General features: G+C 48.9%; 1 protein-coding gene across 1 annotated transcript in view; it reads right to left on the reverse strand.

Moving 5' to 3' along the window:
* The window catches only part of LOC147705715 (sulfotransferase 1 family member D1-like), a 346,408-nt gene extending 326,067 nt beyond the window's left edge, over nucleotides 1-20,341 (reverse strand). Inside the window, exon 1 of the mRNA XM_086932143.1 lies at nucleotides 20,098-20,341. The gene's annotated coding sequence lies outside the window, so the exon portion shown is untranslated. The remainder of the gene's footprint in view (nucleotides 1-20,097) is intronic.
* Between the last annotated feature and the right edge of the window lie 549 nt (nucleotides 20,342-20,890).

Genomic DNA, 20,890 nt, shown 5'->3' on the forward strand with positions numbered 1-20,890 from the left:
TTTGAGAGCAACTGCGGCAGCTGCGGTCTCCATCCGACAATCAGCAGGATTGGTCATGGATAATATGCTTACGGTGATGGTTCCGCATGCAGTCGATACTCTTTTGAACCGTACGAAAACTCAGCACTTGACGAGTGCGAGGTTATCTGGGTACGAATTGACGCTCTTGGCAAGCCACATTCAGATAAAACGTTGTAATGTCCTAAATCCGGCAACTTTGTTACCAATTAGTGCAGAGTCAGATGCAGTAACAGAACATGACTGTTACTTGCGGACAGAGGAGGAAACAAAAGGTCGTGTGGACCTTAAAAACACCCCATTGGAAGACCCGGATGGCATCCTGTATGTGGATGGGTCATGTTTTAAATTGCCGAATGGTGATGTGACTACTGCTTATGCTGTGGTGACATTGAATACTGTTGTTGAGACTGCGAGATTGAATCAGAATTCTGCCCAAGCTGCAGAGCTGATCGCTCTTACTAGAGCATGTGTATTAGCAAAAGGTAAACGTGTGAATGTGTACACCGATAGTCAGTATGCTTTCGGTGTAGCGCATAGTTTCGGACGATTGTGGCGAGAACGTGGTTTCTTGACGTCGTATGGCACGAAAATACAGCATGGCCAGCTTGTGAACGATCTTTTGGATGCATTGACTTTGCCTGCTCAAGTTGCAATTGTTAAATGTAGTGCGCATCGTAAAGTGACGGATGATGTTGGTCGTGGTAATGCGTTTGCAGATGAGATTGCTAAGGAGACTGCCCGGAACCTTAGCACTCGAATGTATGTGACGAATTCGGTTAGGTGGCCTACAGAATCAAGTATGTGTGAGAATACTATAGAGAGTGTGAAAGCAATTCAGAATGAGGCCACCGACACTGAAAAGATGAAGTGGAAAGAAAGTACGGGAAGGTTGGATGTGAATGGTTGCTGGATTGATTTGTCAGATCAGAAAAGATGGATGTTGCCTGATGCGTATGTACTGGCCGTTGTGCAAATGGCACATGGGTTAGCACATATTAGCGCGAAAGGTATTTGCAAGTTGTTGGCTGATGTGTGGAAGAATGATGGAATTACTAAGTGTGCTGAACGTTTGGTGAAGAATTGTATGGTGTGTATAATGTACAATCCTGGCAAAGGAACCCCAACTCCCCCTGGCAGTTTTGCTCCTCCTTCGTATCCCTTTGAGGTGATCCAATTGGACTTCATCCATATGGAGCGATGCAATAACCTGAAATACGTTTTGGTTGTGGTTTGCGCATTCTCCCGATGGATCGAGGCCTATCCCCTCAAAGATAATACTGCTTTGTCTACTGCGAAAATCCTACTGAAGGAATACTTTCCTCGGTATGGAATGCCTAGAGTCGTGTGGTCAGATAACGGAAGTGAGTTTGTTGGAAGTGTGATGAAGAGTGTGTGTAAGGGCCTTGGAATTAGTCAAAAATTCCACAGCGCCAATCATCCCCAGTCAGCTGGATTGGTTGAAGGGTACAATGGCACCCTTAAACTGAAATTAGCGAAGATCCAGGCTACGACTGGACTTTCGTGGCCTGACGCTTTGCCTCTAGCATTACTGTCAACTAGGGCGACTGTACACTCCCGAATAGGGCTTAGTCCCTATGAAATAGTGTTCGGCCGTCCTGCGAATGTGTGGGGGGTTCCTAGGCCAGGTATGTTTGTTGATCTTGAGTACCCGATGTTGATTGACTACTTACATGACTTGACTGCTAAACTGAGGTTAATTCATCAACAGGTTTACGACGCCTTGCCGACGCAGACGGAGGGTCCAGGCCACCAGCTCCAGCCTGGTGATTGGGTTGTCACCCGAAATTTTTCGCGCAAGAAGAATCTGGACCCCCGCTTTGTTGGACCTCACCAGGTGCTTTTGGCCACGAGGACTGCCGTTCGTCTTGAGGGACGGAAGAACTGGGTACATGCTACCCATTGTAAGCGAGTCCCTATTCCTTTGCCGGCAGACCCGTGGGTGAGGAAAGGCATTGCGTCAACAGAAGCAGCGACATTGCCGGCGTTTGTACCTTTCAGTGACGCACAACTTGTTGGTGAACACTCAGCGCAGCAGAAAGCCATTGTTGGAACATTGTCAGCAAGAGACTCAAGACCAGACCAACGAACTGATCAGCAGGACGCTGTCTCTTCGACAGATCCTTTGTTTGACGAGCAGACACGTCCTGGGAAACATCGATATTCTTTGCGTTCTCATACTAAGGACAAATAAATTTTTTCTTGCTTTGCTGAAACTGATAACTGCAATATCTTCGTTTCCCCTGATCAACTGTGAACAATTCGTATCACTGAAAATTGTTTTGTACATATATCAAGATTTTTTTCTGGTATCTTTTTCCTTCCACAGCTGAATTATTTGTGCTAAATAAATACATATTGTGTATTGAGGGCCGTAGGGCCGCGCGCGTACTTCCTTCTGGACAGTAGGTCTTGACGCTAGGTTAAAGGCCGTCGGTTCCTAGGAACTCCTGGGAATTGACTATTGCTGCACAGAACGAAGTGCGTCAAGAAACGTTGCGGACGGTCATAGGGAAATGGCATTTTCAAAGCTGAACGATTTGGAAGGAACGCAGGCGTATAGAGTCAAACTGCAGAAACTTAGTCGTACTAAATGTTTTGTATTCCAATTGTTTGTACTGTTTTTAACTGCTTCTGCATTTTTGGCGGGTGGGGTGTATTACACTATGTCTTACTTCTTACTTCCTACCCCTACTCCTACTCCTTACCCTAACATTACTTCTACTGCTTCTCCTCATTCCTTTCATATGTTACCAGAACACGAACAGGCTAGACGTGTAGAATTCCGCAACAATTCCTTTATCCAGCTCCTCCATCAGCATCAGTTAGTGGTTAACACTACTAATTGTTGGGTGTGTGGGTTGATGCCACATACTACGGGTAAGGGAATTCCATATCTGGTGTTACCGTATAGTTCCCAAGGGTCAGCTCGAGCATACCAAACAATGCTTCGAAGCGCACTAGGTTTCCACCCCTCTCCAGAACGTTCCCCCAAACCGGGTCCTACCTCATGGCAGTGGGTGGTATCGATGATAATACAGGATTTGGAAGATGAGATCTATGATGCTTTTCTCATCCCTAAGGCAGAGGTACAAGCCTATAGGGCACCGAATAGAGGGGAATATAGTACGTTCACTAATGAAAAGCAGCTTAAAAGCTCGTCTCCAATATGGGTCGTACCCCACACTGGTAATCTTTGTCTTGTGGGTCGTGGCTCGCAAGCCTCACTTGGAGTAAGTGCTTGCACTGAAAGTTACGTTCTGTCAATGTCCCCGATCCCTGTGCTTCTGGCTGCCAAGGGTACGTACTTCATCTGTCATGATCGTGCATACACATGGTTGCCCGCAGACTTCATGGGCTCATGTTTTGTTGCAAATCTGTTGCCTCCGACGTTTACTGTAGATGCCGATTATCATAAGACTAGAGTTGTACGAGGCGTAATTAGTGAAGAGGATACTGCCGGTCAAGAGGCAGGAGACTTTTTCAAGGGTTTCCTCCCGTTTTGGGGACCTATGGTTAATAGTAGGAACCTGAGACATTTGACTCGAGTGGTAGAATCGACAGCTAACATTACTGCCAGTGCCCTTGGTAATATCACCACAGAACTTCAGGCGGAGAGACTTATGACATTACAAAACCGTATGGTTTTAGATGTTGTCTTAGCAGATCGCGGTGGGGTATGTAAAGTGATCCATTCGAGCTGTTGCATCTTCATTCCAGATAATGCTCCTACTGTCTATCAAGCCATCTCGAAGTTGCACAAGATCTCCGAATCCATACACGTGGATGTAGGGGATTGGACGCTACTTGGTTGGTTTTGGGGCCTGGTATCGACTTGGGGTTGGAAGATTCTGATGATCATCGGGGTTGTGGTAGTGTTCCTGTTCACGTGTTGCCTTTGTGTGCAGTGTGGTCCTGCCTTATGTGGCCTCTGTGCTACAACGTGTATGAGACAACCATCTGTTACCAAGGGGACTCGGTTGGACAGAGCTATGCTACAACGACATCTTGATGGTCTGATGAATATCGAGTATGATTCCGACTAGTGCTTGCCTACATGAGGGCAAAAGGAGCGTCTGAGGTTCCGTGACAATTGTAAGTGGTGTTTTCGACTCACACGAATATGGTCGAGTCTAGTATCTATGAACCGCAAATGACGAGTTTAGCAAGTGTGCGCAGTTTCGCTGTGCTAACTTAAACCGTTCGTTTGTTATGTGGGTTTGTCATCTGTACCCACGGGTTCCATCTTAGATACGGCATCCATTTTGTCTCTTGCCCTCAAGTAGCCAGCGAACGGACGCTGTCCGCTTCACGACCCTGGGACTTCCAAGATATTTGCGGAAGACACATGTTCTTTGAAAGTGTCTTTATGACGAGGGGGATGCTACTGTAAGGCAGATGGCGCCGCTCGAGGCTCATCTTGCCGCACGGGCTTATTGTCTCAGCCGTGCATCTCATTAGGCACGTCCCTTTGATGCCTGTATCTCGTGCTTCTCGACACTCCCCTTTTACACCCTTTCCGATCTCCCCACTGTTTCCGTCTTCCTCTGCACCTGTCTTCGTTCCTGTTTCGATCTACTTTACTGCTGATTGGAATTTGCTAATGGTGGGAAGATGGGTTTTTACAGTTGGGAACCGCCAAATGTTTCCGCACTTATGTTCCGGATCTTGTGTGTTTCAAAGTGATCTAAGCGACCCCTCTGAGAGCGACTTGTGGGAACCAGGTTGTAAACTATTGTGTATCATGTTATCCTATGGGTAGAAACTGTATAAAAGGAGCGATCCACAAATACAATTTGAAGCAGTCTCCCCGAACTACACTCGATGTACTTCTTGTGACTTCTGTGTTCCCGGCAGTAAATAAACCTTGACTCTTTGACGCCGAAGGAAGTGTCCCGTGTCTCTGTGATTTGTACGCCGGAGCAGGTTACCCACGAAGGTTTCAGGTGTTGTGCCCTGGCACCGCTGGGTCCAAAGAACCCAGTCCTTCAGCAACCTCAACCTCGACACTGCACAAAAAATAAGTATAACAATTGTAAATCATGTTGAAACGTGGATTACTGGCACCCCGGAGCTGGCCTGGCTGCCGATGCGTACGTGTGCCATCCCTGCCCCACGGCTCCCTTGTCTAGCAGCATGCTTAGCAGCTGCTCATGCCCCCTGCAGCCCTCCACACTTTCAATCAATGCCGGCGGCATCGCTCCCAGCAACCTTGTAAACAATGGTCATATGGTTGCTGGGAGTGAATCATGTGTCGCTATCGTGCCATTGCGAATGGTAGAAGAGGCAGCTGGAGAAGTTTGTATGCCTCGTACCATAGCCAATTTGTGAAGCTAATGGGGTTTCTGGGTAAGCAAAAATGATAGGGTAATGAAAACACACAGACAGATAAATTCCAATTATATCAGATTATCCACGGCTTACCGATTCAGGCAATAAATCGGAGTAAATTATTGACTGGCAAGGCCTGAAGAAACAATTAATGGAAAACAGTAAGAAAACAACAAGAAGAATAAATGGTTGCTGCAAAGGCTCAATTAAGTTTGAAAGAGAGTTAAACACATTTGGAATCACAAGGCAAAGGATTGAGACCAGGGGCACATCCACTTAGGGACAGTGGTGTGTAAGAGACCCAGGTTTAAGGAAAAGCAAACAAGAATGAAAATGTAATTAGGGGGTAGCACCAGCAGGAAATTTCACATGCTGGAGAGGCTTAGTGCATAAAAGAGTGAGTCATCACAGAGCAGCCGCTGCCCTTCTTTGGCCTAAGGGAAGAGGATGCATTGGCAGTGCAAAACCTTCACTGTACGAGGAGAAACTTCAGCTTAGAGGCAGGTGTTTAAAAACAGCTACAGCAAGCAGTAATAGGTCACAAAAGTCCTGGCCAACAGCAAATGCTACATTTCAATTGTGGCGATGCATCTGTGTGCCATCCCTGCCCCGCGGCTCCCGCGTCTAGCAGCATGCTTAGCAGCTGCTCATGCCCCCTGCAGCCCTCCACACTTTCAATCAATGCCGGCGGCATCGCTCCCAGCAACCGTGTAAACAATGGTCACTTGGTTGCTGGGAGTGAATCATGTGTCGCTATCGGGCCATTGCGAATGGTAGAACAGGCAGCTGGAGAAGTTTGTATGCCTCGTTGTGCCCGCCTCTGTATCAGCTGTGGCTGGGGTAGAAGGGAAGAGGTAGGTGTGCGGCCACCATGGATACTAAGCTTGGCATTCCACTCTTTATAAAAACAAAATACATTTAAAAAGAAAAGCATTTTGGCCGTGAGTACGATAATAAAGTTGCAAGGCAGCCATATGCACGTTATAAAACCAAAAGAAAAAAAAAGCGGCCGGGAAAGGATCCCTTTGAAGTGGCCGTGAAAGTGAAAGAAATTAGGGGGGAGGAGAATTGAGGCCAGCGCGCACTGCGCACGCTGGGGAAGCCTGTGGGAGGGAGGCTGATGGCTTTGATGTGGGGAAATGCGCGTGCTTTTGTTCACGTGAACTGTTTGAAATCCGCCCGATGGTTTGAGAACTGTTTTGCCTCCTATAATTCTCGACTATCCATTCCTTGCGGAATGGGATAGGCGAGACCTAAAAAGGAAAGCAAGTGAGGTAGAAGAAAGGGAAATACGTTACCATGCTACCATTTTTTAAAAAATGGATGGAAAACGATTAATACTATCTCGACGTTTACCTTTTTGAGAGGTGCAAGTTGAGCAAAATGCATTTGGTGTATTTTTTGTGTGAGATATTTCAGCAAAGCAATTAACTCTGCTGTTCCTCATCCAAGACATGTTTATCATCTGGACTTCAACAGACTTCTGCAGGACCCTGACCAACATGTGGAACAGCAGATTAGAAGTACAATGGCCCCCAATATCACTGGAGTACGTGTGCTGGAACTAGAACACCAATGCCAAGGGGCACATGCCTCGAGGATTATTCATCTCATATGCTAAGCAACGTTGTGCAACACAACATACAAAATCCATTCATGACTAGACATAAATACACGCATCAGAAAAAAGCAATATTCAGAAACGACAAATCGTCACCACTGACACCCAATTTGAGTTTGTCTGGGGTACATTAGCTTGCATTACTGTAAACAATGGTGGGTCTTGGAAGCAGCAGGATTTGCTAACTTTAACACTTGGTATTACTTACTGTTAACTTTAAATCAAGTCTGTGCATTTGAATAAATCTCACCAGCTGAAATCTATCTACTAGGGTCGGCTTCAGGGCAGTGCAAGTGGTGCTGCCGCACTGGGAATGACCTCAAGCAAGGAGCGCTGTGTTTCACAATAACTTCCAATTCAAAAGCACCTGCTGCAGAGTTATTTGCACATTCAGATTTCAGGCAACAGTGTACTGGAAGTTAATCGCATACAGCTTCGAATTAACAACTGTCTATGACAGACCAAAGCTCCGATGACCGAGGGAGAGGGTTTGGGATCTGTGACGTACACAGCTTGTCACGGGCCCTAGACGCCGGAAGGAAACAAGCCATTGACTGATTGAACTGTGAAATACAGCAATATTTTGCGTTCAGTGGGCCCCTGCCGCAGGTGATGCTGTTCTTGCTGTATCGCCTGCAATGCTGGTTGCCATAGTAATGTACGGTCCATATCCAAACAGCCACCAAGACTTGGCCAGTTTTTCAGGGATATGCACCACTCTGTGCCTCAACTCCTCCAGCGCTGAGCCTGTACTCCACCGCTGAGCCTGTACTCCAGGCGAGTTCGCCCCCACGCACCGCTGCTCTTTGCCTGGTTTTTCTTCAGCTTCCTACTTGTTCCGCCGGACGACCCAGCCGCCGCTGAGCCACCCGACTCACCACTTTTCCTGCCGCTGCCTCCCTGCGGTCCCGCCCCCCTCCTGCCCATTCGCCGCCCCGCTCCCGCCACCCAGCTGACCCTCCCTCCCGGCTCCTTATTTAAGGGGACCGCGCCTGGTGCAGGGAGCGACCGCTGAGCCTGTAATCCAGGCGAGGTCGCCCCCACGCACCGCTGCTCTTTGCCTAGTTTTTCTTCGGCTTCCTGCTTGTTCCGCCGGACGACCCAGCCGCCGCTGAGCTGCCCGACTCACCACTTTTCCCGCTGCTGCCTCCCTGCGGCCCGTCCCCCTCCTGCCCGTTTGCCGCCCCGCTCCCGCCACCCAGCTGACCCTCCCTCCCGGCTCCTTATTTATGACGTCCCCTTGCACGCGCAGCAGACACGCGCAGCGGGCGCGCCAAAGGCAAGCCCGTCTGCCCCAACAATGACAGAAACACCACCGCCCTGCTGGACAACCTCGCCAACCTCGGACTCAAGCAACTGGTGAACACCCCCACCCACTGCGCCAGCCACACGCTTGACCCCGTCTTCTCATCCAGCAAGCACATCTCCTTCAGCCACGCCACCGGACTCCACTGGACCGACCACAGCTGCGTCCACTTCAGCTTCAGAAGAACTATGACCCACCACCACCCGCAATAGGTCCCCCGCCAAAGCTGGAGCAAGATCACCGCCGAACAGCTCACCGCCTCCCTCAGCCAGAACACTCCCACCAGCACAACAGACCCCAATGAAGCAGCCAGCAACCTCACCAAGTGGCTGACCGCCTGCGCCGATGACCTCGCACCACTAAAGAACCCTCCCAGCAGACCCGGCAGCAAGAAAACCCCCTGGTTCACTGACGAACTCAAGGAATCCAAGAAGAACTGCCGCACCCTCGAGAGAGCCTGGCGGCTCGACCACACCACAGACAACAGGACCGCCCTCAAGCACGCCATCCGCAAACACCATCAGCTGATCTGCGCCACCAAGAAGACGGCACTCAAAGAACGACTGGACAAAAACACCCATTACAGCAAGGAACTCTTCAGCTTCCTCAAAGAGTTCTCCAACCCCAGCGCCGGAAACAACGACATCACTCCCTCGCAAGACCTCTGCAACTCACTTGCCTCGTTCTTCCACCGCAATATCGCCGACATACACAACAGCTTCGACGCACAGACCACGCACCCTACCACCGAACCAATGCCCGCCACCACCGCCCCTGCAACTGGATCCCGATCAGCACCGAAGACACCACCCGCACGATGAACTCCATCCACTCTGGATCACCAACCGACCCGCGCCCACACCACGTCTTCAACAAAGCCGACGCCAACATCGCACCCCATCTCCGAGACACCATCAACTCCTCCTTCCACACCGCCACCTTCCCGGAGAGCTGGAAGCACGCCGAGCTGACCGCCCTCCTGAAGAAACCAACGGCGGACCCCACTGACCTCAAGAACTACCGTCCCATCTCGCTCCTTCCTTTTCCGGCCAAAGTCATCGAAAGGACCGTCAACAAACAGCTTGCCGCCTTCCTCGAGATGAACGGTTCCCTCGACCCCTCGCAGTCCGGGTTTCGGGCCAACCACAGCACCGAGACCGCCCTAATCGCAGCCACCGACGACATCAGAACCCTGATCGACAACGAGGAAACAGCGGCCCTCATAATCCTGGACCTCTCTGCGGCATTCAACACCGTCGGCCACTGCACCCTAGTGAAGTGCCTCAGCAACATCGGAATCCGAGAGAAAGCGCTGGAGTGGATCATCTCGTTCCTCACCGGAAGAACCCAGAGAGTCCGCTTCCCTCCGTTCAGATCCGAGGCCACTGAAGTCATCTGCGGCGTACCACAAGGATCTTCACTCAGCCCAACCCTCTTCAATGTCTACAGGAGCCCCCTCGCAGCCATCGCACACCAGCGCAACCTCAACATCATCTCCTACGCCGACAACACCCAGGTCATCCTCTCCCTCACCAATGACCCCACCACCGCCAGAGCCAGCCTACACGAAGGGATGAAAGACGTCGCCGACTGGATGAGGAACAGCCGCCTTAAACTGAACTCAGACAAGACGGAAGTCCTCATCCTGGGATCATCACCCTCCGCCTGGGACGACTCCTGGTGGCCCCCGGCCCTGGCAACCGCTCCCAAACGAACGGACCACGCACGCAACCTGGGCTTCATCCTGGACTCCTCCCTGTCAATGAACAGACAAGTCAACGCCGTCTCATCCTCGTGCTTCAACACCCTGCGCATGCTCCGCAAGATCTTCAGATTGATCCCCACGGAAACCAGGAAGACCGTCACCCAAGCACTCGTCACCAGCCGACTGGACTATGGGAACACCCTCTACACCGGAACCACAGCCAAACTTCAAAAAAGACTCCAACGCATCCAGAACGCCTCCGCACGACTCATCCTCGACATCCCCAGACACAGCCACATCACCGAACACCTGAGAGACCTGCACTGGCTCCCCGTCAGCAAGAGAATCACGTTCAGACTCCTCACCCACGCACACAAGGCTCTCCACGACCTGGGCCCCAAGTACCTCAACGACCACATGACCTTCTACACGCCCACCCGCCAGCTACGATCGACCAGCCACGCACTCGCCACCGTACCACGCATCCGCAGAGCCACCGCCGGAGGAAGATCCTTCTCCTACCTGGCAGCCAAGACTTGGAACTTCCTCCCCACCCACCTTCGGCGAACCCAAGACCATCTCTCCTTCAGGAAGCAGCTCAAGACCTGGCTGTTCGAGCAGTAACTTACCCCTCCCCCAGCGCCTTGAGACCCTCCCGGGAGAGTAGTGCGCTTTACAAATGCTGTGATTGATTGATTGATTTTGTGTGCACGTGCTTGCAGGGGGCATGGGCACGCATGCAGCATGCCACCCACCCCCCTCTGCTCCCTGCAGCCGGGGAGCCCTGCCCCGCCTCAGCCGCTCATCTGGTACACATTTGCAGACTCTGAAGTAAACCTTCATTAAGTGGCAGGAACACACTGCTTCTGATTCATTCACCAGAGAAGTAAAACGCTCAGTTTTCTTTCACTGAACCCCCAGACGTGGCTAAAAAGCACCACGTCCAGGGTGAAAAGTGATTCTGACGGTGTCTCGTTCCCAGGCTACCAAGTATAACAAACAAGCATTGGCATAGCCAATAGGTCTCGCTTTTGGGACCTTATAAGTATTTAGTTATGCAGCACAATATCCTTGGTGCAACAACATCAACTGTTGCCTGGCTAAACACTTATAAGGTCCCAAATGAGAGACCTATTGGCTATGCCAATGCTTGTTTTTACACTTAGGAGCTAGAGGCTTGACACTGTGCTTCTCCAGAAATATAGGTAGTAAATGTTCTGTACAGTTTCTTGAATGAAGAAAACTGTGTAGGAAACAAGATTACAATTCAGAAGTTTTTAAAGAAGTTTTTAAAGTCATACTTCTTACGACAAATGTTTGAGGCGTAAAATAGCCAAATGGAAGAGTTTGACACATATGAACACTAGGTACTGAGCCAAACTGACATAAAAGTTTGGTTATTCTAATAAAAGCTGTGAAACAGAGTAATTCTTGGATACCTGGTAATTAGTAACAGCGTTTGTTTTATATAGCGCAAACTCGCCAAGATATCGAAGCGCTTTAAATGTGCATAAGTTTCATCACAGATGGACACATTCATTTTTTTGTTAGGCGCGGGGAGATTAAGTGATTTGCCCAGAATCAAAGGATGTTGAGCGACCCTGCCGAGACTTGAGCCTGGTTCCTCAGTTTTAAGGTCGACCGCTCTAGCCCTAAGGTTACATCCTCTCCCACTGCCTACATCCTTTGTCTGTTCCACGGTGTGCCTACTCATCAATTTACCCATCCAAACAACTCAAAATAATAAATCAGTGCATCTTCATACAGAAACAACAGAGACTGCACTGGCAACTTGAAGTCATAAAAAATCCACCCTACAGAAGTAAAGCTGACTCCATTCCACAACCCCGTGCTTCATCAGCACCTGCACATCAGTCTTTCAGCACACCCTCCTAGTCTCATAAAACTAAAGGCTTTACCTCTTTAATTCACCCATACTTGCATGCATTACTCCATACAAAGGTAGCAGGTGACAATGGGGCTTATCCAGCAACCAGCAAATCGCGAGGTTCCTTCCTCAGCCCCAGTGCCCCCACAGCGCCCGCCAGCTATCCCATTGGCTGTTTCACTCTGGCTGGAGATTAATAACTGCTTTGTGTGTTACTTTCACTCTGATATTCACATGTAGTGGCAGAGGGGGTCCAGAGTCACAGAATCTACTCTGCCCATTACAGCAGCCGTCTGTTCCTCAGATTTAAAAGGTCACTCTTTGTGAGTGACATAAATGTAAATACGAACATCACACCCAACTGCTGTGAGCTGCGAGGATGGGGCTAAACAGCGTCTGACTTCAAGCACGGCAAGGGAGACAGTCTAGTTTCTGCAGCCTAACAACAAAATCAATAAGCCTCGTACCAAAATACGAATTACCGGTGTATTTACAGGGATTTACACTGACATTACAACCGTGGTTCCAAATGACAATCAAAGTGCAGGCACCCCTTCGCACTGAGTTCAATCAGAGAAAGGCAGTTCGTGTCCAAAAAGTGACCCAGACCAGCACCTCCTCGAGGGAGCTTAGCTTAAGGGAAGACCCCTCCATTCACAAGAATCCACTAACAGAAGGACCCTAGTGAGCAACCAGTCCATTCCCAGATCATGAGGTTCCGCAAACTAAAGAACCTGCTTTACAAAAAAATTACTACCTCTGAACCCCAACGATCCACTACCCTTTGTTATCACACGTTTCATCAGTGGAGTTTCAGGTTCAGCCAAGTACAGAAGCCGCATCTGCACAGGTAGCCAAGTACCAAATAAGCTAAGCCACTGACCTCAGAGCGAGTAGCCAAAATGACAAAACCTCCCAACACAGTACGCAGCCTGTCGGTCGGGTTGCATTAGCAGGAAAACAAGGCATGTAAACGCTCAAAGAGTTAGCTAAAAGAACTGGTCAATGAAGCAAAGAAACAAAGGGGCATATTATCAAGAACGGAATTAAAAATTATCGCCGGTTTAGCGGCAGAAAACTGCCGCTAAAGCAGCGATAATGGGCTTGATAATATGCCCTTGAGAATTCCAATAGAAGCCCATGTTCTGGTGTTAACAACGGCTTCTATTGGAATTCTCCGGGGCATAATATCAAGCCCATTATCGCCGCTTTAGCAGCAGTTTTTTGCCGCTGAACCGGCGATAATTTTAACGCCGTTCTTGATAATATGCCCAAAGCACTTTCAACAGGATTTAAAAGTTAAACAAGGCCCTTAGCCCCTAAGTGACCTCTGACTCAGGGGTAGAAGGCATAAACAGTGAGAGAACCGGTGGAGGAAGTTATATGTACAGGTTTTCTAATACATTACACTTAGTGAAAAGGGTCGCTTGTTTTATTAGATAACACATCATTTGGCATTGTATGTGCACTGCCTCTCTACTTAGTAAACATCACTAGCGAGCAAATAAATGTCTACATGAAGATTTTTCAATCAGCCAAAAACATACAATAAACTTTTTCTGTGTGTGCTAAAAAACGATTTTCCTGTAATGTGCTTGACAGGTGCAGTTTCCTTTCCACAGTGGTATTTTCTGCACTGACAAAATGGCGCACAGAATCAATAGTAAACAATGCGCCACTTATTTACTGCTACTAAAAAGCGTACTACAAAGGCCCTGGAAGCCCTTCTCAGGGGACCACAGGGAAGAAGAAGAAAAAGCTGAAATAGAAGTAGGATACCAACGGGCAGCGCAGGGACCCGAGAGTTCTCGAGCTTCTGCTTCCAGACTAGAAAGTCCTTCTCGTGCCACAACTCAAGCTGCTCCTCCTGGCACTGCATAGCAACGGTGGCTAGACAGCTAAACCCACGCTCCAACCTCTCTTCACACCTGTCCTGGTGAGTTGACAAATCCAACAAGGATGCGCTTTGGTGGTGTTTGCAAAACCTGCAGTGTGCTTTTCAAAATAGTGAAAGAGAACAGGCGGACATTTTGGATCCCTGCTGTCCCATAAAAAACGCAAGACGGGGCCACGCTTTGCTAGTTACCCACACACGTCTGCATGCCAGGCCCAGTGTTTGTGTTTTTGCACTGAGACGGTTTACGGAATAAACTTCAGTTTGGCAGAAATAGTTTACTTTGTCTCATCTGTTTGACATTCAGGACTGCCGAAGAAGGCAGGCTTCATCTTTGCAACGGGTTCTGGCCACATCATGCCTGGAGATGGCAGCGGTGCCATCGAGACGCGGCGCCCTCATGTCAGGTCGCAATTCAGAAGGTGTAAAGTACACTCGGATAGGGTTGCATCTCTCTGCAAAGTAGCCTCTATGGACCTGGGGTGAGGATTTGTAGGGTGAAACGCCCTCTCTGTATGTTAAAGCCACTAAAGTGGAAATTCACTTGTAGGAAACTGTGGTGGGCAAGCCAGAGCAGTTTTGGTAAGAATTGAGCTGTAGCCGAGAAAGGGGGTCCAGGTTTGCACTGAGAGCCAGCAAAACAAGTTTGACGAGGAGAGGAGGAGGCAGCGGGGGGAGGGGAGAGAGGAGGGGCCTGCGCCTGTTTCCCTTGCGGGAGTGAGCAGGCGGCACCATCTGTTTGAAGTTTACTACAAACAGATGGTTTCAAAGCTCGCTCCCGCAAGGGAATCACCAAACGTGCACAAGTTGCTATTGAAAGCAATCCAAAGCATGCACGTTTTGGCAGAAAAGGCGAATCGATTCCTAAAGGTCTCTTCCTAAGCAGTGCATGCGCGCTGCGTATGAGAGACCTAAAAACATGGGGTGGATGACACAGAGGGCGGTTAGCGTGGGGGGGGGGGCGCAGGGGCACCCAGTCGTGCTTCGAGCACTTACACAAGCATGAAGCATGCAATTAACAAAGAAAGAGTTCAGCAAATAACAGTTTCGCTGTGGAAGCATAACAAAACTGTGCATGGTTGGTGCTACACTGGAAAAAACTGAAGTGATGTTTGCTGCTTAAACCAAGCACATGGCAGCAAACAAGACCGACAATGCTCTAAACAAATAGTAAGCAGCAGGCAGGAGATCCCTTGTTTACTTAAAACTACAGGTCTTGCCGACAGCGCATGTGCGCTGCCTAGGCTTGACCTAGAAAGTATCTCAAAGTGTAAATTACCTGAGTTTGACAAGAAAATGTATTGTTTCATGTTCAGACGTGCCTTTGTGGATTGAAGAATGCAAAAGTTTTCCTGCTATGCCCTTCCTGGAGTTCTGACTTATATACCCTGCCACAGCCCATCTCAGACAAAATGTTTCCAAACTACCTTAGGCCCTGGACTACCCCTTTAAGGTAGGCAGGGGTGCTTTCTCCCATAGAGCTTTGGAACGTTGCCCCACTCATATTGTGGTCCCCCCTATTAAACCTGAATAACATACATTTTAAAGTTTCTTTTATTCTGCTTGCGTCAGTTAGTCTTCAGCCACTGGCCGGCTGTCTGAGGGGACTCCTGGAAATCAACGTATGCAGACCTGAAGGAGTGGGGCTTAAACAATATTGAATTTGATAGACACCATGTTCAAAAGACTGCCCGCATCAAAGTTAGCAGAGGAGTTCGGCAGGGATGTGTCCTCGCCCCTACCCTTTTCTCACTCTATATAAATGGAGTAGTGGACCGCCTCCTAGAAATCTCAGCTGACGCACCATCTTTGGCAGGGAGGAGGGTACCCACACTACTATTTGCAGATGACACCTTGCTAATTTCAAAAACCCCGGTTGGCCTACAGAGCTTGCTAGTGGGCTTTGAACAATTGTGTGGGTCAATGGGTCTGAAGATCAACACCGATAAAACCAAGTTCCTTGTATTGAACCCCCCCAGTAAACTTGGACGTCCCCCAGTGCTTAATACGGTCCCCTTGGAAAGAGTCAAGGAATTTGATTACCTCTGTATTCGGCTACTGGACACTATGAAGTGGGATAGTCACCTCAATAAAATTCTCCTGAGCCACAAAAGGGTGGTGGGGGCTCTTCTCAAAGAACAGAGGGCATCATCGATGAAACCTATTGCCCCAGTGCTAGACATTTATGCTGCTAGAGGCGTTAGTGCGGCGCTCTATGGAGCAGAGCTCTGGGGCGCCCTGGATGTGAGCAAGTTGGCCCTTTCTGAGAATAGGTTTCTTAGGGATCTGATGTCCCTCCCCAATAGCACTCCCATTCTTCCCTTGTTGCTGGACATGGGCTGTCGCTCCATTCAAGATCAGGCTGGGCTGCGTCCCCTCCTTCTGTGGGCTCGCCTATGGAGGGTGCCGGAACTTGCTAGCTATGCCGAGGGGCTAAGGGAGATACTAGACATGTCTGGCTGGGCAAAAATAAGGTGGCTAAGGGACGTGAAAAGTCTGTTGGTACAGCTCGGGCTGTAAGGGGCTTGGCAATCTCGGTCTGCTCCACCCAAGGCAGCCCTGAAGAACTTATACTGGACTTGGGTAATGAACAAAAGAAACACCGAGCTCAGCTTGTGCCGGACTTCAAGGGACTTTCTGCTTGTAAAGAATGTGGCACTCCGGGAACTCTGCTTGGACATTATTTCGATCTCCAGGGACAGGGCCTTGTTTTTTTAAATTCAGAATTGGCATGCTACCGGTTAGAGATTTGACTGCACGGTGGAAACCCCCAGCTCTAACCACCCTTTTCTGTCCTTTCTGTCCACTTAAGCCAGAGACGATTCCATACCTCTTGTTCGAATGTCCTGCCTATAAAGTACCCAGAGGTAGGTGGTTAAAGCCACTATGTAGGGAGTTGGGAACTCGACAATGCAGTGTGGCCCTGTGAATTTTAAGATCAGATACCCGGCCGCTGTATGTTTGTGGCCTATCCAAATATATAAGCTGGGCATGGTTGATTAGGTCAAAGCGGCTTTCCCAAATTGTTTAATTTTGGTCACTTTTGGCACCTTCTTAGTTAATTCATTACCGCCATCTATGATGTTGGAAGAATACCAGTTTTGTATGGCTTGGTTTTTATGTTTTTAATGTTTTTAAATAATTGTTGTGATATTTCTGTATTGCTTTTAAAGATATTCTTTTATTGAAATAAAGCCAACTTGACAACAACTTGATAGACACCATGGTCACCAGCGAGTGAGCCTGGGCCCATAAAGTGAGCATGTTGGATTTGACTACTGCTTGTCCCTGGCCAGTCCGACATCCGCACTAAAGGCATCTCCACAGGAGTCTCCACCTGCGCATTAGTGAGCCTGGGGTGACTCTAAGCCTTAGCCCGGTCTCCTAATGAGCAGTGAGTTGGGCTGTCCGAGCCAATCCTGGCGCTCCTCTCATTCTGTCTAACAGAAAGGGAGAAGCGTCTGGATTGGCTGAGAGATGCGGTTACTAGAGTTCTAGTGCAGTGCTGTGCACGAGGCAGAGCGGGGGCCGGGAGGCTCCTATCCACTGAACATGCTCAATCACTGTACAGCTTTAATGTGAAGCTATGCAGCGATTGACCATTTCTGCTGTTCCTGCTGAGCGAGCCGGTGTCTCTCCTAGTCTCTTCCCCGTTCGTGCGTTGCTAATGGCACGCTTTGCACAAGGAAGTGGTGGAGTGAAGAAGATCGAGACCCCACCTGACCTCATGGCCTCGCACTTGAATTGTCCTCACTGTGAGCCTTGCGTTAACGTAGATATCAGCTCAGATCCCCTTTTGGCTGGAGTTTATCCAAGTGGACAGTGGAGTGGACATATCTGCATCATGCATTGTCTGCATTGGTCAGCTCATTATGGTTTGCTGCTAATTGCTAAGGTGTTCTCTGCAGTGTAAAAATAGCACTAATAATATGACTAAATAAGGAGGTAAAAACCATAAGGAATATGTTTGTGGCTGATTGTGCTGAGTTTGCATACGGCACTAGCGCTGCCTCAAGTTTTAGTCAAGGTCAACGCCACGCCGGAGTACCGTGCCGTAAGTAACTCAGGCCTGAGGCCTGTATTTCCTCCCATTAGCCCAGTTCCTTATTTCCGTCGTGTTTTGATTTTTACTTTATCATGATTAGACGTTTTGGCTCTTGCGGGCACCAGAACCGAACCCAAGACCTTTGTCAAATTTCGATACAGATCAAAACATTGTTTAATTGTTGTGAAACCAGGAGAGGGGTATGGAGCTAAGAGAGGGAGAGAACAGATATTCTCTCAGCCAGGAGAGCAACTGTGCACACTGACAGCCCTGCGGGGAGCCGTGCACACCAGCATCCCTGCACACATGCGATCCTGTGCACGGCTGCTCTGAGCATTGGTGGGAGTGTACAGTGCTAGCTTTGTGCACAGTAGCCCAGGAAGTGGATGCGCTCTCTGACATGCTAACAGAGGCGGACCCTGCACAACAGGCTTTGTAAGCGGTTAGGTCTGTGCACTGACAGCCTTACAGGCAGTTGTGCACTCTGCTGGACGTGTACCTGTAGTGCTGCCCTGAAGTCTCCTTGTGCAGGGAAACTCTACAGGCAGTCCTGAGCACAAACCTCATTGAGCACGTAGACTGCTCCCCTTGTGTACTCGTCGCCCTGTGCAGTGGCAGCTCGGCACACTGAGAGGACTGCAGCGTGCAGGGACCCCTGTGTGCTGACATGGTTCAGCTAAGAACAACTTGTTAACATTTTGCTCAAAACATAGTTTACATTTTAAATTTGCAATACCCACGCTTGTTGTTATGAGATAATCAATACGGGAGTACATGTTTCACCTATAACTACCAACCAGGCGCAGTGCAGAGACAACCCTGTGTCCAAGTCGGATAATTGCAGACCTTGCATGTCGCACAGTACAGGTTGGATTGACATATTATAACCCCTCGCCCCCCTCCACCCCCACCCCCTCATCGAGCCCTCTTTGTGATGGTCGGTTTTTAGTGGAGATGGGCCTGCCAGTAAATTCTTGGCTCTAAGAGCTGAGGCTCGAGACAGCAAAATATTTGGCAAATAAATTGTGCAACAAACATCATGTAAACACACAACAAAGTCGATTTACATTTCAAAAACGTTTTCCTTGTAACAAGGGACCGTTTCACTGCAGTTCGTTATTTTTTATCGCTGAACTGAGTCGTTTGCTGGAAGTGACCATTTCTTCAGATGAAGTTAGAATCATTCATGCAGCCACCAGCTCCGTCCTGACGAAATGTCAGCAGAGAAGTTCCTATATGTAGTTCACGTATAGGAGCAGTTTATATACAGCACTTATCCTTGATTGATGCAGTCCTAGGTGCTGTCCAATGTGCCGATGAAAAGAGGCACAGTAAAAATTGCCAAAGATCACACAGTTTATTCAACTGAGGTGACAAAGCTGGGATTGGCCACGTGTTCTGAATTCATACTGCGCAATTCAGGCATTAGACTTGGCTTGCACCGTGAAAACATTCTGCATTTTAAATTACCCCCTCGAGAGTGAGTGGAGGCAGACCCTCTTCAGCAAGACTTCAAGTGTTATCAAGGCAAGTTTCAACAATTGGCGAACAGAGTGTGTGGCAGGGCGCGTAGAAGCCATTTGAAGGCTCGGCTCGTTTTGAGCTCGAGGCTCCAAGAGGACTTCGAGCAGAGCCAGGCTTGGGGCTCCTTCCTGGGTCGAGCCTCCAGTGGCTCGCCCATTTCGGGTTTTCAGCTCTCCAAGAGTTCCAGAGTGCGCCGTATGACGGTGGCAAACATGCTAATTCAATGCACACACAGTGGTCTCGTGTGCTAAAGCAAGTGTGCCATTGAGCTGCTGAACAACAGAACGATTGCACAGGCCATCGACCTCAGAAGGATGAACGGGTGAGTCTCTCTTGCAAGTAGTCCAACAGAGAACTGGTCAGATGATGCATCCAGTCCGTGAAACTATGCCCAGAGCTATATTTCTGGGATTTTAATCTTTCACCAGCAAAATTCAAATAGGTCCCTGCAGACCCACTCGGGACCCGTTCCAATATCCTTTTTAATTACTTCTGGGTCTGTGACCCAGAGGTTCCCGGTCAACTTAAAACACCCGACGGGGCAATAAAGCTCGCATGTAATCTGTTCTTGTTTCCGGCTCCCTGCAGCATATACAATAACGCCCTGGCCTATATCATTAGAGAATCAATTAACCCGCTAAACTTCATGATTGGAGTGTCTAAGAGATTATAGACAGATCTCGGCTGGTGGCGCAATGGCGCATTAACCCTCTGATCTTTCTCAGGGATGTAGAAGGCACTGACCTTGGCAAGCTGGGGGTTCCTTTGCGTGTAGCTCCTGGAATAGTCAGCAAAAGTACAGCGCTGATCAAACATTTTATAGAGAGGAGGCATAGAGGCGGGTTGGCGTCTCTCCCATGGAGGAGAGGTTTGCCACGGACCTGCCCCTCTCCCTGTCCCGAACTAACCTTTGCACAGACCGGGAGTATCACAGAACTGGATGCTTTCACTCACTCGGGACACATTCATCACTGCAGATGTTTACTTCGGAGAGGGGCGGGGAGATGAGGGAGCACGGAAATAAAATCAGAACAGATGTTTTGATAGAAATTCCAGTGAACTCATGGAACAACAGAACGCAGAATCGGCGGAGGCGAAAACAGAAAATGGATTAAAAATAACTGGGGCAGTAACAAGAGCAAACCCGGCGTTTTGTGAATCCAAGGTTGAAGTTGGAGACCACGCAGGACCCCTGGCAGTGGGCAGAAGGGAGCGGTCTAGCAGTCAGTTTATGCCTTTCATTATTTTGTTTCATTTGGGCGCAGTAGCAATCATAGATTATAAAAGTAGTAGTATTATTTAGAGTACTGCATTTTAGGGTCGAGCCTGCATGCGCTACGGCATATGTGTTGCTTGCAAGACCCTATTGTTTACACAATGGACTTAAGCCCCGAAAGCTTCTGCAGGTCCAACCAAAACAAAAAACCGACAAGCTAAAGGCACCAATGGGAACATTACTATTCCAGCAGTGTCTCCCCTCCTAGAGAAACCTCCAGAATCTAAAACGAAGCAGTCTCGCCCCAAAATAATCAACTTC

The sequence above is a fragment of the Lissotriton vulgaris genome, chromosome 7 (assembly GCF_964263255.1).
Source record: "Lissotriton vulgaris chromosome 7, aLisVul1.2, whole genome shotgun sequence".
Lineage (NCBI taxonomy): Eukaryota > Metazoa > Chordata > Amphibia > Caudata > Salamandridae > Lissotriton > Lissotriton vulgaris.